Consider the following 16,622-nt stretch of genomic DNA (forward strand, 5'->3'; position numbering starts at 1 on the left):
TTCTGCCAAGATGAGCGGTAACCACGACAGCTATATGCCAACCAGGAAATTAATTGGATCGACTGAGAAGTACCAGTATTCCATTTGGGGTCATCATGCATCGTCCCTCGAGCTTGTTGTGTGTTTCACCTCCAAGAGTGAATTTGGTCTGAATTTGGTCAAAAGCACAAAATAAAAGGGGCATGTATTATGTTAATTGGGATAACCTTCAGCATTGCTCAACCAAAGTAAAATTTATCATCAAGTTCTTGAAGTAATACACACAACCACAACCAGTCAACCACTAATTATTTTGTTTGGAATGAGCGTTTTCGAATTAGGTACTCATTCTGAAAGAAACGCCAACCCTGTCTTGATTTTTCAATATATCGTTTGTCCAAACATATAAAATGTATCGTTAGCCCCCGTTAGACTTCGTCTGAAATGGGGGCTCATGGATTGGGTCTCGTCCATCCGTGCGTCCGTCTGCAGCCATATCTCGGACGTGTACAGACCGATTTTGTTCAAACTGGGCACAAACACAAAGCATGATGGTGTACATATACACATTATTTGGTTTCGAGATTCCATCAAAGATGGCCGACTGGAGGCCATTTTAGTTGTAAAAACTCAATGTTGAACACATCCTCAACCATTTTTCGGAAATGCTTTTACCGATCTTCTTCAAACTTGGCACACAGATAAGGAATGATAGCATACATAAGCACGTGATTTTTTCGAGCACAGATCCAAGATGACCGACTGGTGTCCATTTTGTTAATTAAATGTGTCCCCCATATCTCGGACATGCATGGTCCAATTTTGTTCAAACTTGGCAAAATTACTGAATGACATGACATTTTTTGTCTTTTTCTCCTTGTTTATTCATATTCCTCATCGACACTTTCCTCTGACGTAGCTTTATTTTTGGGACTTCTTGGACCTTTATGTGTACATCATTCACTGCACTTTTTGAACATCCCTCACAATGTACGTATGTATGTACATCATAAACAGCACAATTAGCTTTTGGATCAGCAGGAGAATCTTGACAGCGTTATGATCTTTAAATTCTTCAACCATCTAAAGAGTTTTCCCGCAATTGCGGAACACTCAAAATCTTTAACTTCACCATACCTTAACCCTGGAGTTGGCTTAACGGTTAAGGTGACCGGCTTAAGATACTAGAGTCTTGAGTTTGAGCTCCTGTTGTACCGTTAAATAACACCAGGTCAGTTGAATCAGCCTGTCATCCTTCCAAGGTCAGCAAAATGAGTAGCAGCTTATTGTAAACAGTGGGCATTGCATCAGTTGTACAGCTACACTCCCAGCAATGAGGCAACCAGTGTAGCTACAGATTGAATACGAAATAATAATTCACCATACCTTATGCTTACATCTGCTATTCGACACATGCATTGATGTGTGAAACGGTGTTTACACCTTAGATTTTCTCTGTTAATTTATCGAAGCAAGCTGGTGATTGGGAGGGCACACATTGCAAACTCAATTCAAACTGAGAGACTGATGCTGAGTTTTTACATATCACTAATACTACTACCATCACAATCTCAGTGCAGAGCAGAGTTTGGCAATCTCACGACTACTACAACTCATCTGATACAGAGTTTGGCAATCTCAGTTCCTTCAGCAAAGCTTGTAACAAGTGTGTGCCTACCCTCAGGAGAGAAAGAAAACATCTTTCTAATCTTAAGTCTGAACTCTCAAGCCTGTCTCCCTCCTCCAAATTCTGGGGCATCGAGTTAAGTCTGTGTCTGGTGTATATTCCCGCTCCATCCCCTCCCTTTGCTGAAATGGCTGCACAGCTGACTGCATGTGTAAAGGCTGAAAGCCTAAACTCCATGTTTGCTTCTAAATATTGTGTCCCAAACCCAACGCTTTCTGTACCTACCTTACCCAGTCACACCCAGCAGTTCCTGGACTCTGTGTCCTTTACTCCTGTCAAGGTGGAGAGCTTGCTGTCAAACCTCGACTCAGATTCTGCAACCGGTCGAGATGCCATCAGCCCACCTGTCCTAAAAACCTGCTCTGCTGCTCTTGCTCACCATCTCTCTGTTCTATTCACCCTCTCATTTACGCAGGGTCATCTGCCATCATTCCTGGTGTTGGCATAATGGTTAGGGTGGTGGGCTTGGGATCCGAGGATCTTGAGTACAAATCCCATTCGGCTGTTGAATTCATACCAGGTGGGGTTGATGAATGAGTGCCAGCTTGCTGGTATCCTGTGTCAGAGTAGCGACCAGGATTGTACCCAATTGTCAGGACCAGGATTGACCAGGCCAGGACCATCCAGCATTGTACCCACTAGCCAAGGAGACTGCTTAGGCAGCACCAATGCTATGTTCAGGGTATGGTCCCAATGGATGGATGGATGGATCTGCCATCTGCTTGGAAATCAGCTAACATTACCGCTCTGCATAAAAATGGTACAGAAACAGATTCCTGCAACTAAAGACCAATCAGCCTTCTCCCAATCATCAGCAAGGTTAAGGAATCCATCATCACTTCTGACATTAAATCCTTCCTCTTCTCCAATGGCTTGATGTCAGGTCAGGTAAGTATGGGAGCATGCACCAGAGCAGTGCGTCGCTGTGTCCACTTTCCGCCGGTACTCCAGGGGCCTCCATCTGGCCATCCCCCAGGCAGATGCCTGGCCCAGTCCCATCTCCTTGAGATGCCGATCAACCTGTTGCAACCACAAGGCATGTGGTCGGCCCATTGGCCTCCTCCACTCACGAGACTCCCTCGCTGAGAGAATCTGGTGAGCAGGATCGGTGTCAGGAAAACAAGACACATGTCCATACAGCCACAGCTGACACTCACGGACTATGCAGGTAACAAATCTCATTTGAGTCACTCTCAGCAACTGCTCGTTGGACACAAAGTCCGAACAGCGATAGCCAAGGATTCTCCGAAGAGACCTGGTACCAAAGGAATTAAGTCTCCATCTCAGATCCTTGGTCAGAGTCCAAGTCTCGCATCCATAGAGCAAGACTGGAAGCAAAAAGGACCTGAAGACTCGGACTTTTGTCCTCCCGCACAGGTAATGGCAGCACCACACCCCATTATCCAGTGAATCCATGACTCCCCAGGCCCGATCCAGACATCTATTGACCTCTGACTCACAGCCAGCAGAGACATGAATATCACTGCCAAGGTAGGTGAATCTCTCTATGACCTCAACATCTCTCCACGAATCTCTCCACGACCTCTCCACGACCAGGGCTTGACGTCCAATCATAAATTTGGATTCAGACAAGGTCACTCTCCTAGTAATATGCTGCTTCTGGTCTCCCAACAATCGATGGAGATCCTCAATGCCAGATATGAAATCAGAGCCATCTCCCAAGACATATCGTGTGCTTTCGATACAGTCTGGCACCCTGCCCTGCTCACCAAACTCTCTTCCTATGGCATCCAAAGCCATCTCCACTCATGGCTCACAGACTTCCTCTACTGTCAGCCAATGTGTGGCCCTGAATGGAGTTCTCTCATCCCCTCTTCCTGTCCAGGCTGGAGTTCCTCAAGACAGTGGCAGTGTTCTGGGCCCTGTTCCTTTTCTGGTTTTCATCAATGATCTCTCTGACTCTCTGGAAAATCCTCTATATCTCTTTTATGATGACTCCACCTTCTGTCATACCATCGGTCATCCCTCAGATCTGCAAGCAGCAGCCTCTTCCCTCTCTGCAGTTCTGGATAAAAAAACAAGCTTGTCCAACATGTGGAATGTCTTTCAGTCCTGACAAATCTCACACTCTCACTATCTCTCTCCAAAAGGACTGTCTGGAAGCCCCCCTCCCTCCTCATCTACTTTCTCAACATTCCTCTGGAAGAAGTGCTTTCATTCAAGATTCTAGGTCTCACTATCTGCCAATATTTTTCCTGGGAAAGCCACATTTCCAACCTGGCCTCCAAAGCCAGTCGCCGACTGGGCATCATATGTTGTGAAAAGTCCTTTCTTGGCACATCTGAGCGACTGACCACATACAAAGCTTTCATCCACAGCCTGATGGAGTACTTGTATCCCCTCTGGGCTGGTACTCCCACCTCTCACTTTTCTCGGCTTCACACTGTGAAAACCAAGGCATTTGGAATTATTGGTGTCTTTCACGTTGAGGCTGATTCTTTGGGTCTCTCACTCTCTCACCACATGCAAGTCGGTGGTCTTTCTGTCTTCTACCGTCTCCTTTCTGTTCTGCCCATCTGTTGTGTCTGAGATATGCCCACCTCAAATCCAAAATCCAAATCCATTAGGACCATACTCTGTGCAGAGCATTGGTGCTGTCAAAGCAGTCTCCTGGGCTATTGGGCACAAACCTGGACATGTCACCACTCCTACACAGGATACTCAAATGGCTCAATCATCCCAGCAAGCTGGTACTCATTTTGCCTTCTTCAGAAGGATGACAGGCTGAGTCAACCCCACCTAGTATTAATTCAACTGTCAAGCAGGATTTGAACTCAGGACCCTCAGACCCCAATCCCACCACCCTAACCATTAAGCCAACACCAGGCATGCCAGCAACCCTTTTCTGGTAAAACTACCAAAATGAAGAATCACTGCTCACCTTCACTCATATATTCCTCTTTTTCCCAACCTTTGGAGCAAACTCCCACACTCTCTTCAATCCCACTCTTGCCTCCAGGTCTTCAAAACAGCTGTTCACCGTTATGTCTTATCTTCCCCCATTCAAAACCATGATCTTTTCTTCCCCCGTGAATCCCCCCAAACCCTTCTCCTTAAATTTCCCTGCTTTCCTTCCTGAAAGTCCCTGCAGTGTACATCTTGTTTACCCTGTGTACCCTGCCCCATCCCTCTCCCTTTCACAAATCTCCTCATGTATCTGTTCCACACTGTTTTTTCCTTCGCTCTCCCACCCCTCTTGTCTCCTGCTCTCCTTGTTGTACATTCTGTGTGTTAGCTCTCATTCGATCCTCGACAGTGAATCCAAAACAATTTTGGAATCATCATTTCTGAAACGACTCCAATTATTCCCACCTTCTTGTGCATTCAGTTCGGGAAACGTTTTCACCAAAGTCTTTCATTTCTCAAACCAACTGGCCATGCCTGACATTCGACTGAAGGTAGTAAGGATTTGAAATTTCTTCAGGGTGCCAGCAATAACCCACATCCTTTTTGTGAAAGACACCATGGGATCTTTAGAGTCGACAAACAAACAATGCTGGCAGACGGTTCCTCCAGTTTAACATATCCAATGGTCAGCCCACACATTATCGGCTCACCCTACCTGTGAAAACCATGGTGACAGTTTTTAGTTTGGTCAGGATGGTCAACCCCTATGGGGGGTTGCCCCCAAAAATATGTACTTGCTTTCTTCTCCAAAACGACACACACAGGTCAGGTATGGGAGCATGTGCCAGAACAGCGCGTCGCTGCGTCCACTTTCCGCCGGTACTCCAGGGGCCTCCGTCTGGCCATCCCCCAGGCAGATGCCAGACCCATCCCCATCTCCTTGAGATGATGGTCAACCTGCTGCAACCATGAGGCACGTGGTCGGCCCACTGGCCTCCTCCACTCATGAGACTCCCTCGCTGAGAGAATCTGGTGAGCAGGATCAGCGTCAGGAAAACGAGCCACATGTCCATACAGCCGCAACTGACGCTCACGGACTATGCAGGTAACAAATCTCATCCGAGTCTCTCTCAGCAACCGCTCGTTGGAAACAAAATCCGACCAGCGATAGCCAAGGATTCTCCGAAGAGACCTGGTACCAAAGGAATTAAGTCTCCGTCTCAGATCCTTATTCAAAGTCCAAGTCTCGCACCCATAGAGCAAGACTGGAAGTACCAAGGACCTGAAGACTCGGACTTTCGTCCTCCCGCACAGGTACCGGCAGCGCCACACCCCATGATCCAGTGAATCCATGACTCCCCAGGCCCGACCCAGACGTCTATTGACCTCCGGCTCACAACCTGCGGAGACATGAATATCACTGCCAAGGTAAGTGAATCTATCCACGACCTCAACATCCTCACCACAAACAGACACAGACAGGACAGCAGCATCCAAGATGTCACCGAAAGCCTGGATCTTAGTTTTGACCCAAGAAATCCGTAATCCCAATGGCTCCGACTCCTCATTCAGCACCTCGAGGGCCCCCAAGAGGATGTCTAAAGTCTCCGCAAAGATGACTGCATCATCTGCAAAATCAAGGTCCGAGATCTTGACATTGCCAAACGATGCACCGCAACTTGATCTCTCCGACATCCTCCCAAAAATCCAGTCCATACAAGTGCTGAAAAGTGTGGGGGCAAGTACACATCCTTGACGAACTCCAGTAACAACTGGAAATAAGTCAGAGATGGTACCACCACACTTCACAGCACTCTCAGTACCAGAGTAGAGTTCAGACATCAGATCGATCAGTTTCGGTGGCACCCCACGAAGACCAAGAATCCTCCAGAGGACATCCCGATTCACTGAATCGAACGCTTTACAGAGATCAACATAGGCTGCAAGCAGCCCCTGCCAAAACTCTCGTCTGCATTCGGTGAGGACACGAAGTGCAAGGATACGGTCAATCGTTGACCTCTTTGGTGTAAAGCCTGACTGCTCTGGACGCTGGTGCTCAAGCAGATGGTGGCGAACCCTATCAAGAATTATCCGAGCAAAGACCTTGCCCGGCACTGAGAGCAGCGTCACCCCTCGGTAGTTGTTGCAGTCTTGGCGATCACCCTTCCCTTTCCAGAGAGGGACAACAAGGCCCCTCTTCCAGTCAGTTGGGATGATGCCTGTGTTCCAGGCAGAGCACAAAACTGCATGCAACGACACGAGTGCAGCATTTCCACCAGCTTTGAGAAGTTCAGCATGGATGCCACAGATCCCTGGAGCTTTGCCCCGTTTCAACTGGTTCACCGCAGCCTGTGTTTCCACAAGCGATGGTGGACCACAGTTGATTCGAGGGTCAGCAACAGGGATTGTAACACCCTTGACGTCCAACTCGACAGCTGGGGGATCAGCCTGGTACAACTGCTCAAAGTAACCGGCCCAGCGGGCCTTCACTTCAGACTCCTCTGTCAAGAGCCTACCACTCTCTGCTCGAACTGCAGTGCTCCGAGGGATGGGCTTGGATGAACGTAATGCGCGAATTCCCCTGTAAGCGAGACGAGAATCACCTGTCCACAGGTGATGCTCTACCCCCTCACAGATTCCTCGCACATAGGCCTCCTTGTCCACCCTCAGTGCACGTACAGTTTTACGCCTCAGCTCCCTGAACAGCTCAGCTCTGCCATTCAGCCTGGCCCTGCGACTCTGGTCAATGGTATCCAGTGTCCCTTGAGAGACAAAATTCTTCTTTGCCCTGCAGTGAACTCCAAGGCATCCACCGGCAACATCAAGGACGGTGGTCTTGAAGGTGCTCCACAACTCTTCAGGACCCCCCAAAGCACCCAGACCCCCCAAGTGTCCACTCAGCCTGTTCGCAAACTCCTCAGCTACTCTCTCATCCCTGAGCTTGGCAACATCCAGCCTAGGCTGGGATGGTACCATTCTCCAGGATTTAAGGTGCAGCTTTGGAGTTGCTACAACAAGCCTGTGGTCAGTATTGAGGAACTGAGCACTCCGGTAGACCCTGCAGTTCTGGATCATCCTCCAACGACCGTCAATGAGGACATGGTCAATCTCCTTTGCCACACCGCCAGCGTTGGAATACCAAGTCCAGCGATGAGCTTGCGGGCACTGAAACCATGAACCAGCCACCCTAAGTCCATGACTTCTTGCAAAGTCAAGGAACTTAGTGCTATTCTGGTTCATAGTTCCTGACCCATGGGGACCAACACACACCTCATAACCATCCCTATCAGTTCCAGTCGATGCATTGAAATCCCCCAAGACTAGAAGTGTATCTCGTCTGGGGCACTGATCAACCACAGACTCGAGTGTGGCGTACAATGTGTCCTTCACGGTGAGATCACTCGCCTCAGTCGGAGCATAAATAGAGACCAGGGAAATGACACCTAAGGAGTGGCGAATCCTTAATCTCATAATACGCTCGTTGACCGGTGTTACCTCAATTATCATTGGGGTCAGCTTATTGGACACAGCTACAGCAACTCCTTGGGTATGGTAACCATCAGAGCGACCAGACCAATAGTAGGTGTAACCACCCACCATTATCTCGCCGCTATCTGGTCTCCGAACCTCAGAGAGAGCTGCAATCCCGATGTCCAAACGCTTGAGCTCAGATGATAACAGAGACAGGTGATCATCCTCTCTTAGGGATAGGACATTCCAGGCACCCACCCGAAGGGACCGCCTCAGGTTAACCCAAGGAGACCGCCGTCTGGTGGACGACACCTCAGCACCACTCCGACACACTCTCCCGCAATCTGATCCAGGGATGTTACCCCGTGGTTTCCCTCCTATCAAAGATTGGGGGTCCCGAAGGCTTTGCCCCAATCCTGTCATCCGGTGAGCTGCCCTGCGAAGAGAAGCTGCACAGGAGGTACTCCCACGGAGTGGGTTTTCAGATTTTTTTGCGTTTTTGCGTTTTGCGGAATGAAGCGTTTTACGGTGGCCGGAGTGCAAATCCTGCCACCAACCTCCTAATAAGAAGTAACCCTACTGCTGGAGGACGTCCGCAGACACAGTTGGGCACTAGATATGGATGGCCGTTGGCTCACAAGGAGCTCCTCCGCCCTTTGACAGGTTTTGTTTTTAATCCTGCTGGGTGTCCATATCCAAACACCCTCCTCACCAGAAAACCTGGTGGGGGAGACGGTTTAGTCGCCGATAACCCAACCATGGAACAGGTTAGTACAGGTTTACATGGTACCTGTAGCAGGTCACAGATCGAACCTGACCTGACACACACAATTTCGATGAAACTTACCCACACCCTTCATCACCCATGATGTACCAAAGTTTATTTACACCATTAGTCCAGCAGCCGAGGGGGGTAACCCTAACATCTCTGATAAAGTTTTTTTCTCTGCTGATAATTCATCTCTGGGGTGTATGTAATGATATCCAGGTGGGTGTGAACCTGTCACCCTTGAGCAATTTGAAATATTCAAGATGGTGTCCACGATGGCTGCCAAAATCGACTAAAAGTAGATAATTCATGTTATTTCAGTGTTTTCTGCTATAGACCTATGAGTTTTTGGATGTCATATATGTTTTAGGGTCCACTAATTTAAATAAAAAGGGTTTGTGAAGTATTTGCTGTACCGTTACTTTCATAACAACCAATTATAACTACGATTATGTTGGTCAAAGATGATTAAAACAACCAAATTGCCATAATTTCAAGAAAATGTTTATTTTTGCATTATTTTGTTGTTTTTCTATTCCTGAACTAATGACAATAATGTTTTACATAAAATAGAATTAATGAGTAATGAAGTTATGGTGCCATGGTAACCATGACAGCCAATGCAATTGTGATGTTTGAAATAAGCGCTGAAGATATATAACATAAAACTGTGCATTTCTGATCTAAGTTAAATGTTTTCAAACTCTTAGATCATGGTGGGTTAAATTTGATTAATAAATTGTTTAATGTGGCCATGGTAACCAAAAAAATGTTACTAAGAATGTGTTCTATGATATTTTGATAAATACATTTATTGTTTAGTCTGGCAGCCATTATGTCTATTTCTACTTGATGTTTATTCAATAGGGTATTATTAGGATCGATTAAAAAATATCCAGGTGGTTGTGATGTCATCCATGAACAATTTGAAGAATCCAATATGGTCGCAAGTGAAATAATATGATCACTGACTATCCAATATGTGTGTATAATTTTAACCAGGCTTGATAACAAGTTATGGAATGCATTTTTTCTAAATTTTTAAGGTATCAGAAACCAATTAAAACTATTGCTGCCTTTACAAAATGTTTTATAATTAAGATACCAGCGACTGAATGGCTAACATGGATAAAGCCAAACCGTTGACACCTGCATTCACAAAAGATATACAGCTGTTAAAGCTTTAATTATTGCTTGTTAGATAAGTTAATGCTAAATGCTTTGAACATTAATGTTAATGCAAAGATTTTTTTCATTTCAGAATGATAATGGATCTAATTATATCTTCAAATTTAGATTGGATAGGCAAATGCATTCATCAAAGACAACGAACCACTCAACTTTCAATTATCACTTGATAGATAAGTTAAGAATGCTTTGTACAGTAGATGTAGATATAGGTAGTGCATAGATTTGTTTCTCTTTTTTTGCAGGTGAATAATGGATGATATATGCATCTTCAAATTCAGATATGGCGGCGAATGGGATGCTACAAAGCCATGCTCACAAAATTGTGGACAAGCACTGTTGCATATAATTATCAATGCAAGAAAGCATATAGGGACGGCCTGCACATTGACCTTGAAAGACAACTTGCAGAAAACCCAAGCCTCACAATAAAATACTGGAAAAACTGTGTCTCTAAATACACTACCAAGTCCAATTTGCCTAATCCAGAAACTGTAGATATTGGTCCTCAACCACCAAAGAAAGTATGCAATTCCTGTCCATGACAAACGCGCGACAGAAACTGTGGGCCTCTAAAGTAGGCAGAAGTACCATGTGTGCCCCAAAACTTCCGTCTCTTCCTCCAACAGATGAAGCGTTCATGGAGAATGTTGCTCGTGCCCATCAAAAAGTTGCAGTATGGAAGAAGGCAATAGATGCAATGCAACCAGTCTCAGATGCCACTGTATATGGTTGGTATCATGAGCAGGGTTCATCATCTCTGTCACCTACTCCACTACTTGAGAATGTCCCTCTTGCTCCAGAAGAGCTTCTCAAATTGATTAGGTGCACCTGCATCAGTGAAAATGCGTGTAAGACACGATGCTGCAGTTGCAACAGCTCAACTCTTGTTTGAACCATTTTCTGCCCCTGCCAAGGCAGCCATGCCTGTTTTAATGAGTACACAAAGCAAGTCATGGAAGTAAAAGACGAAGAAGACTAGTCTTTATTTAGAATCTCTAGACAAACTTCAGCCCCACAAGATACCATGTTTGATTTGATGTAGTCACCATTATTTATGGCATGTGTACTAACTACCTTAAAGAAGCCTTATTGGCTTTTATTGCATTTGTATGCACTATGAATAGCTATGAATTAGAAATAAATATTTCATCGAAAAATATCATTTTGATATCCCAGTCACTTGTTTTTCAGATTTTCTCAATAATCCATCAGAAACATATTAATCTTTCATTATTTGTGGCTATTGTGACCTAAATAAGTAATTTAGTTTTAATCATATAATATATGTAGAACTAAGTTTTCAGAAAAATCTAGCTGTCATTAAAATGATATAAAACATGGTTCATTGTGTTTTTAATTGATATGGTCATCGACATGTAAAAATTAGTATTTTTCCTCATTTCCTGGACGCCATTTTGAATTCATCAAGTTGCTCAGGGCTGAGAAGGTCACACCCACTTGAATATCATAATATACATCACGAAGATGCATATGAGGTGGAGAAAATAACCATATCAATAAATTTTAGGTCCAGCTAAATTTCCTTTTCTGGTGCAGGACTATAGTAAAAAAAACATGATTAAAAACATTCGGTACCAATTTACAGTGGCATCTTTGTAGTAACCATGACAACATGTTACAGTTTATTACCAAATCAGCCCCCATATGGTTTATGAGGTAGAAAACAAATAAGATAAAATGTACAAATATATAGATTATATGCTGAGCATCTTTAACACATAACGAATCAGAGTGATCATTTTAGGTAGTTACCATGGCAACAGAAAAATGAAATTCATCATCCTATTTTACTCAATGCAGTGATCAAGAGCATTTGCCAAAAAGATTAAAAAAAAATGTTGTAATGAACATGTTCTTGAAATATATGGCAGATTGCCACTTTTCTATATTTTACTGACATAACGGTCGTCATATTAATAGTTATCATAGCAACGGTACAGCTGATATTTCCCAAACTATTTTACACATATTGTTGAAACTCAAAACATATATATGAACAATAAAATCATTGATTTCTGGCCGACTACATTGAAAGAATAGGAATTTTAGAATTTTAGCCCATTGTGGCAGCCATCTTGGACGCCATCTTGAATATTTAAAGTTGCTCAAGGGTGACAGGTTCACACCCACCTGGATATCATTACATACACCCCAAGGGTGAATAATCAGCAGAGAAAAAAAACTTTATCAGAGATGTTTGGGTTAGGTGAAAATTTGTCCTTTGGCTGGCTGCTGGACGTCATCAAATTAATTGGGGTCTAAGGGAGTCTATGGCGGATTGCCCCCCGAAAGAGGTATTTGCTTTCTTCTCAGAAACTACACAAACAATTCCGATGATACTTGACCACCACCTTCATCACCCTTGATGTACTAAAGTTTGTTCACGACATCAAAGAAAATTGGGGCTGAAGGGGGTATACGGTGTGTTTCCCCCCAAAATATATACATTTGCTTTCTGTTCCAAAAGCACACACACAATTTCAATGAAACTTGATCACCAGATTCATCACCCATCATGTACCAAAGTTTGTTCACACCATTAATAAAATTGGGGTATATGGTGAATTTCCCCCCAAAATAGGTATTTGCTATAACTTTGGTTCATTGGTACATTTTTCTGATTCTGTTCCACATTGACTTCCTCCTCAGTATCATTATTTCCCAGGTGAGTGCCCAGGGGTATTGCCCCCATTTTTTTATTTATCTTGCCAAGATGCCAAGAGATTTCACATCATTTGGGAATTACCGCATCAACAGTTCATATTATGTTATCATTCATAGTTTGGCGGTTCTTGCAGGCGACTTACGCTTAGTCATTGGTTTGTCTTTTGACACCATTAAAGTCAGGTTCAACAGATTTTTGACAGTCATGGAGCATGAATTTCGACAAAGTAATCCCATGTTTAAATCCCTTATACTCTATTCATTTCCTCATTGTCTTCCAATGTCATTGGAATTTATGTATTTGTTCGACAAATATCTGGACAAACTCTTCAACGAGCATTAATTCACTAGAAAAATTATTAGAAAGTGCCCTTTGATGGCATAGTTCTCCTTGGAAGGAAGGCATACTTAATGATGTAGCAATTTACCAATAAAGGACCAGGATAACACTTTGCATTTGGCTCCAATTCTAACGAGCAGAAAATCCAGGCTACACATCCTGGAGTTGAGTATGGCGCATTGGATGATTTGAGCTATGCTCCGATTACACAACTACCTGTACCTTTTTGAGGCTTGCCCCTCGTTTCATTTCCATGTGACAGACACATTAGAAACCTGCCTTTCGGATACGAGAGTGATAGTTGATCTAACCCTGATCTCGATTACGTTTTTAACTTTGCAACTCCAAACCTGTAAGCAAGTCATACGTTTGTGTCAAAAGATATCACCAAGCATCCACGCAGCGTGTGGGAACCCATAACATTTCCCCTTCCACCAGCTTGACAATCCGCTGTTTAAGGTTGTCAGTTTAAATTACCTTTCAAGATTGCCAGTGGCACATTCAAGGCCAGCGGCATGGTGGTGGTAACCGATCAAGAGTGAGTTATTTGTATGAAATCTTCAGGTACAGGAACAATAATTTTTGTCAATGAATAATCTCGTGGTATATTTGTGATTGTCACTCAGAAAACCTGAGCTCTCGAATGTCAAGTTCATGAATCACTGTGAATTCATATCAAATTAAACAGTGGTAAATGTTTCTTCGGATATCAATTGAGGGATATAAATTGTTTGACTGAAGAATGAGTTTTGACACCTTAAAACGGTGCATTTCTTTTTGTGGATTGAAGTGCATATTGGCTGCCCAATGTGCCAATCGGGACACGAGGAACTAACGAATAAACTAAGTGTATATTGATGGGTAAAGCAAGACCGAAATCACAGGTGACAAATGGTTTAATTTGAAAAGCATTATTTTATGTTTATCTTCAATAATACTCATCCATTTTGCCTTGTATTGTATCACAGAGAATTATAGAAAACTAGAAGAGTGTCGTTAGGGGGTTATGTTATTATCCTTATTCAAACATGTAATTCAAAATACCTCTCTAAAATACCTCTTGTTGCGTCATTCAAAACACCTCACTGCACTGGAAAATGTGGGGACAGGAAAACTGCACTCACAATGGTGTGACTTGTGATACCCTCTCCCACCTGTGGGGACACTATATGATACACATTTACATAGAGAATTTCCATCCTTCCCCCTCCTCCTCCATCACCCCCTTCCCCTCCCAAGACCACCAGCAAAGATAAAAACACCCCTGTACATGAATTGGGGTCATGCTGATCCTATGTTGCAAGTCTGAATGTAATCAGCCCATAACTGCAGGAGGAGTAGCGCGACAAACAAACAAACAAACACATAAACAAACACACCTGTCCGTGAATTCTAGGAAGGATGTCATGCGTACAAATATAGATATGAACAATCAAGTTTGTGCACTTTCCCACCATTACAGCAATATACCAAATGCAGGAGGAACCATCTTTAATCACAATTTAAACTGTCACTACAAAATTGCATCAAACACGGCTGTAGTTGATTGTTTAACATCATTTTTGGTCCAACTTTCTTTCACTCACGACTTGTTTGTTACTTGCAAAATCATAGATTTTTCAAGTATATTGGTCACTCGATCTTGTTATTCTGTCTATCTGTCTGTTTGTTTTTCTGTTTATCGCCTACAGCTCACAATTCAAAACCAATCGTCATGAAACTTTACCAAGCTGGAGCAATAGTCTCAATCCTGATGTTGGCTTAGCAGTTAGGGTGGTGGCTTGGGATCTTAGGGTCCTGAGTTCCAGCCCCGTTGGCTGCTGAATTAACACCAGGGGGTTGACTCAGCCTGTCATGCTTCCGAGGTCGTCGAAATGAGTACCAGTGTAGCAGCCCCAAAAAAAAGGCTGCACACAAAGGGAAGGGGTATCGATGGATTGATTAAATCTGGTATTAGTGTAGCAGAGGAATGATGGGCCGAATGGCCTCCTCATGTGTCTTAATTCCTTGTAAAATCCAAGTAGCCTATCGATTTTGAGGCAAAGGTCAAAGGTCATCTTGAGGTTTGATTTCTAAAATCATCATTTTTCATCCAACTAACATTAAATTTGAATAGGATTTGCATATTGTGTCAATGAATTCGGAAACCAAGTATTTTTGAGGTCAAAAGGTCAAAGGTAAACTCAAGGACATACTTCTAAAACCATCAATTTTTATCTAAAAAATCGTCAATTTTAATTCGATTGACTTTTTTTTTGTATACCTTGTCAAGGCTCGTATGAGAGCTAACACAAAATGCACATGAAGGGGGGCATGAGATAAGAGGGGAGGGAGTGGGAAGGACAAAACAGTGGGGAACAGAGACAGTAGGAGATCTGTGGAAGGGAGAGGGATGGGACGGGGAACATGGGGAATAGAAGATGGACATTACATGGACTTTCAGGAAGCAAAGCAGGGAATTTGAAGGAGGTGGGTTTGCGGCAGATTAACGGGGGTAGAAAAGATTGAGGACTTGGATGGGGGATGACAAGAGGTGGTGGTGAACAGCTGTTTTGAAGGCCTGGAGGGAAGAATGGGAATGAATAGAGTGAGGGAGTTTATTCCAAAGGCGGGAAAAAAAGAGAAATGAAAGTGAATGTGAGCAGTGATTCGTGATTTTGGTAGTTTTACCTGAAGGGGGTTGTTGGCGGACATTGAGCACCCTGCGGAAAATGTGGTGGGGACAAATCGCAGAGAGAGCAGGGGGGGCGAGGCTGGAGAGGAGATGGTAGAAGACAGAAAGACCACCGACCAACCTGCGGTGATTGAGTGAGAGGCCCAATGACTCAGCCTCATTGCGGGAGATACCAATGATCCAAAATGCCTTGGTTTCTACAGCGTGAAGCCGAGAAAGGTGGGAGGCAGGAGCACCAGCCCAGAGGGGAGAGCAATACTCCATCAGGCTGGGACAAAAGCTTTGTAAGTGGTCAGGAGCTCAGGTGGGCCGAGGAAGGACTTTGCACGATGGAGGATTCCCAGTCGGCGACTGGCTTTGGAGGCGAGATTTCAAATGTGGCTTTCCCAGGAAAGGTCATGGCAGATAGTGAGACCCAGAAGCTTGAAAGAAAGGACTTCTTCCAGAGGATTGTTGAGAAAGTGAATGGGAGTTTTTTTCTAAACAGTCCTTTCAAAGAGACATAGTGAGAGTGTGAGATTTGTCTGGATTGAAAGACATGTTCCACGTGTTGGACCAGTTTGTGATTTTATCCAGATCGGCAGTGAGCGAAGAAGCTGCTGCTTGCCGGTCTGAGGGATGATTGATGGTAGGGCAGAGGGTGGAGTCACCACCAAAGAGATATAGAGGATTTTCCAGAGAGTCGGCGTGATCATTGATGAAAACCAGAAAACGAACAGGTCCCAGAATGCTACCTTGAGGAACTCCAGCCTGGACAGGAAGCGGGGATGAAAGAACTCCATTTAGGGCCACACGGTGACTGTGACAGGAGAGGAAATCTGCGAGCCATGAGTGGAGATGCCCTTGGATACCATAGGAAGAGAGTTTGGTGAGCAGGGCAGGGTGCCAGACTATATCAAAAGCACGTGATATATCCAGGGATACAGCTCGGATTTCCTGTCTGGCATTGAGGACTTCT

General features: G+C 44.2%; 1 protein-coding gene across 4 annotated transcripts in view; it reads left to right on the forward strand.

Annotated features, from left to right (window-relative positions):
* The window catches only part of LOC147020377 (dynein axonemal heavy chain 12-like), an 89,729-nt gene that overhangs the window by 34,471 nt on the left and 38,636 nt on the right, over nucleotides 1-16,622 (forward strand). The gene's annotated exons all lie outside the window — the stretch shown is intronic.

This window comes from Eptatretus burgeri, chromosome 9, assembly GCF_056783735.1.
Source record: "Eptatretus burgeri isolate ZD-2024b chromosome 9, Ebu_testis_v1, whole genome shotgun sequence".
NCBI classification, from domain to species: Eukaryota; Metazoa; Chordata; class Myxini; order Myxiniformes; family Myxinidae; genus Eptatretus; species Eptatretus burgeri.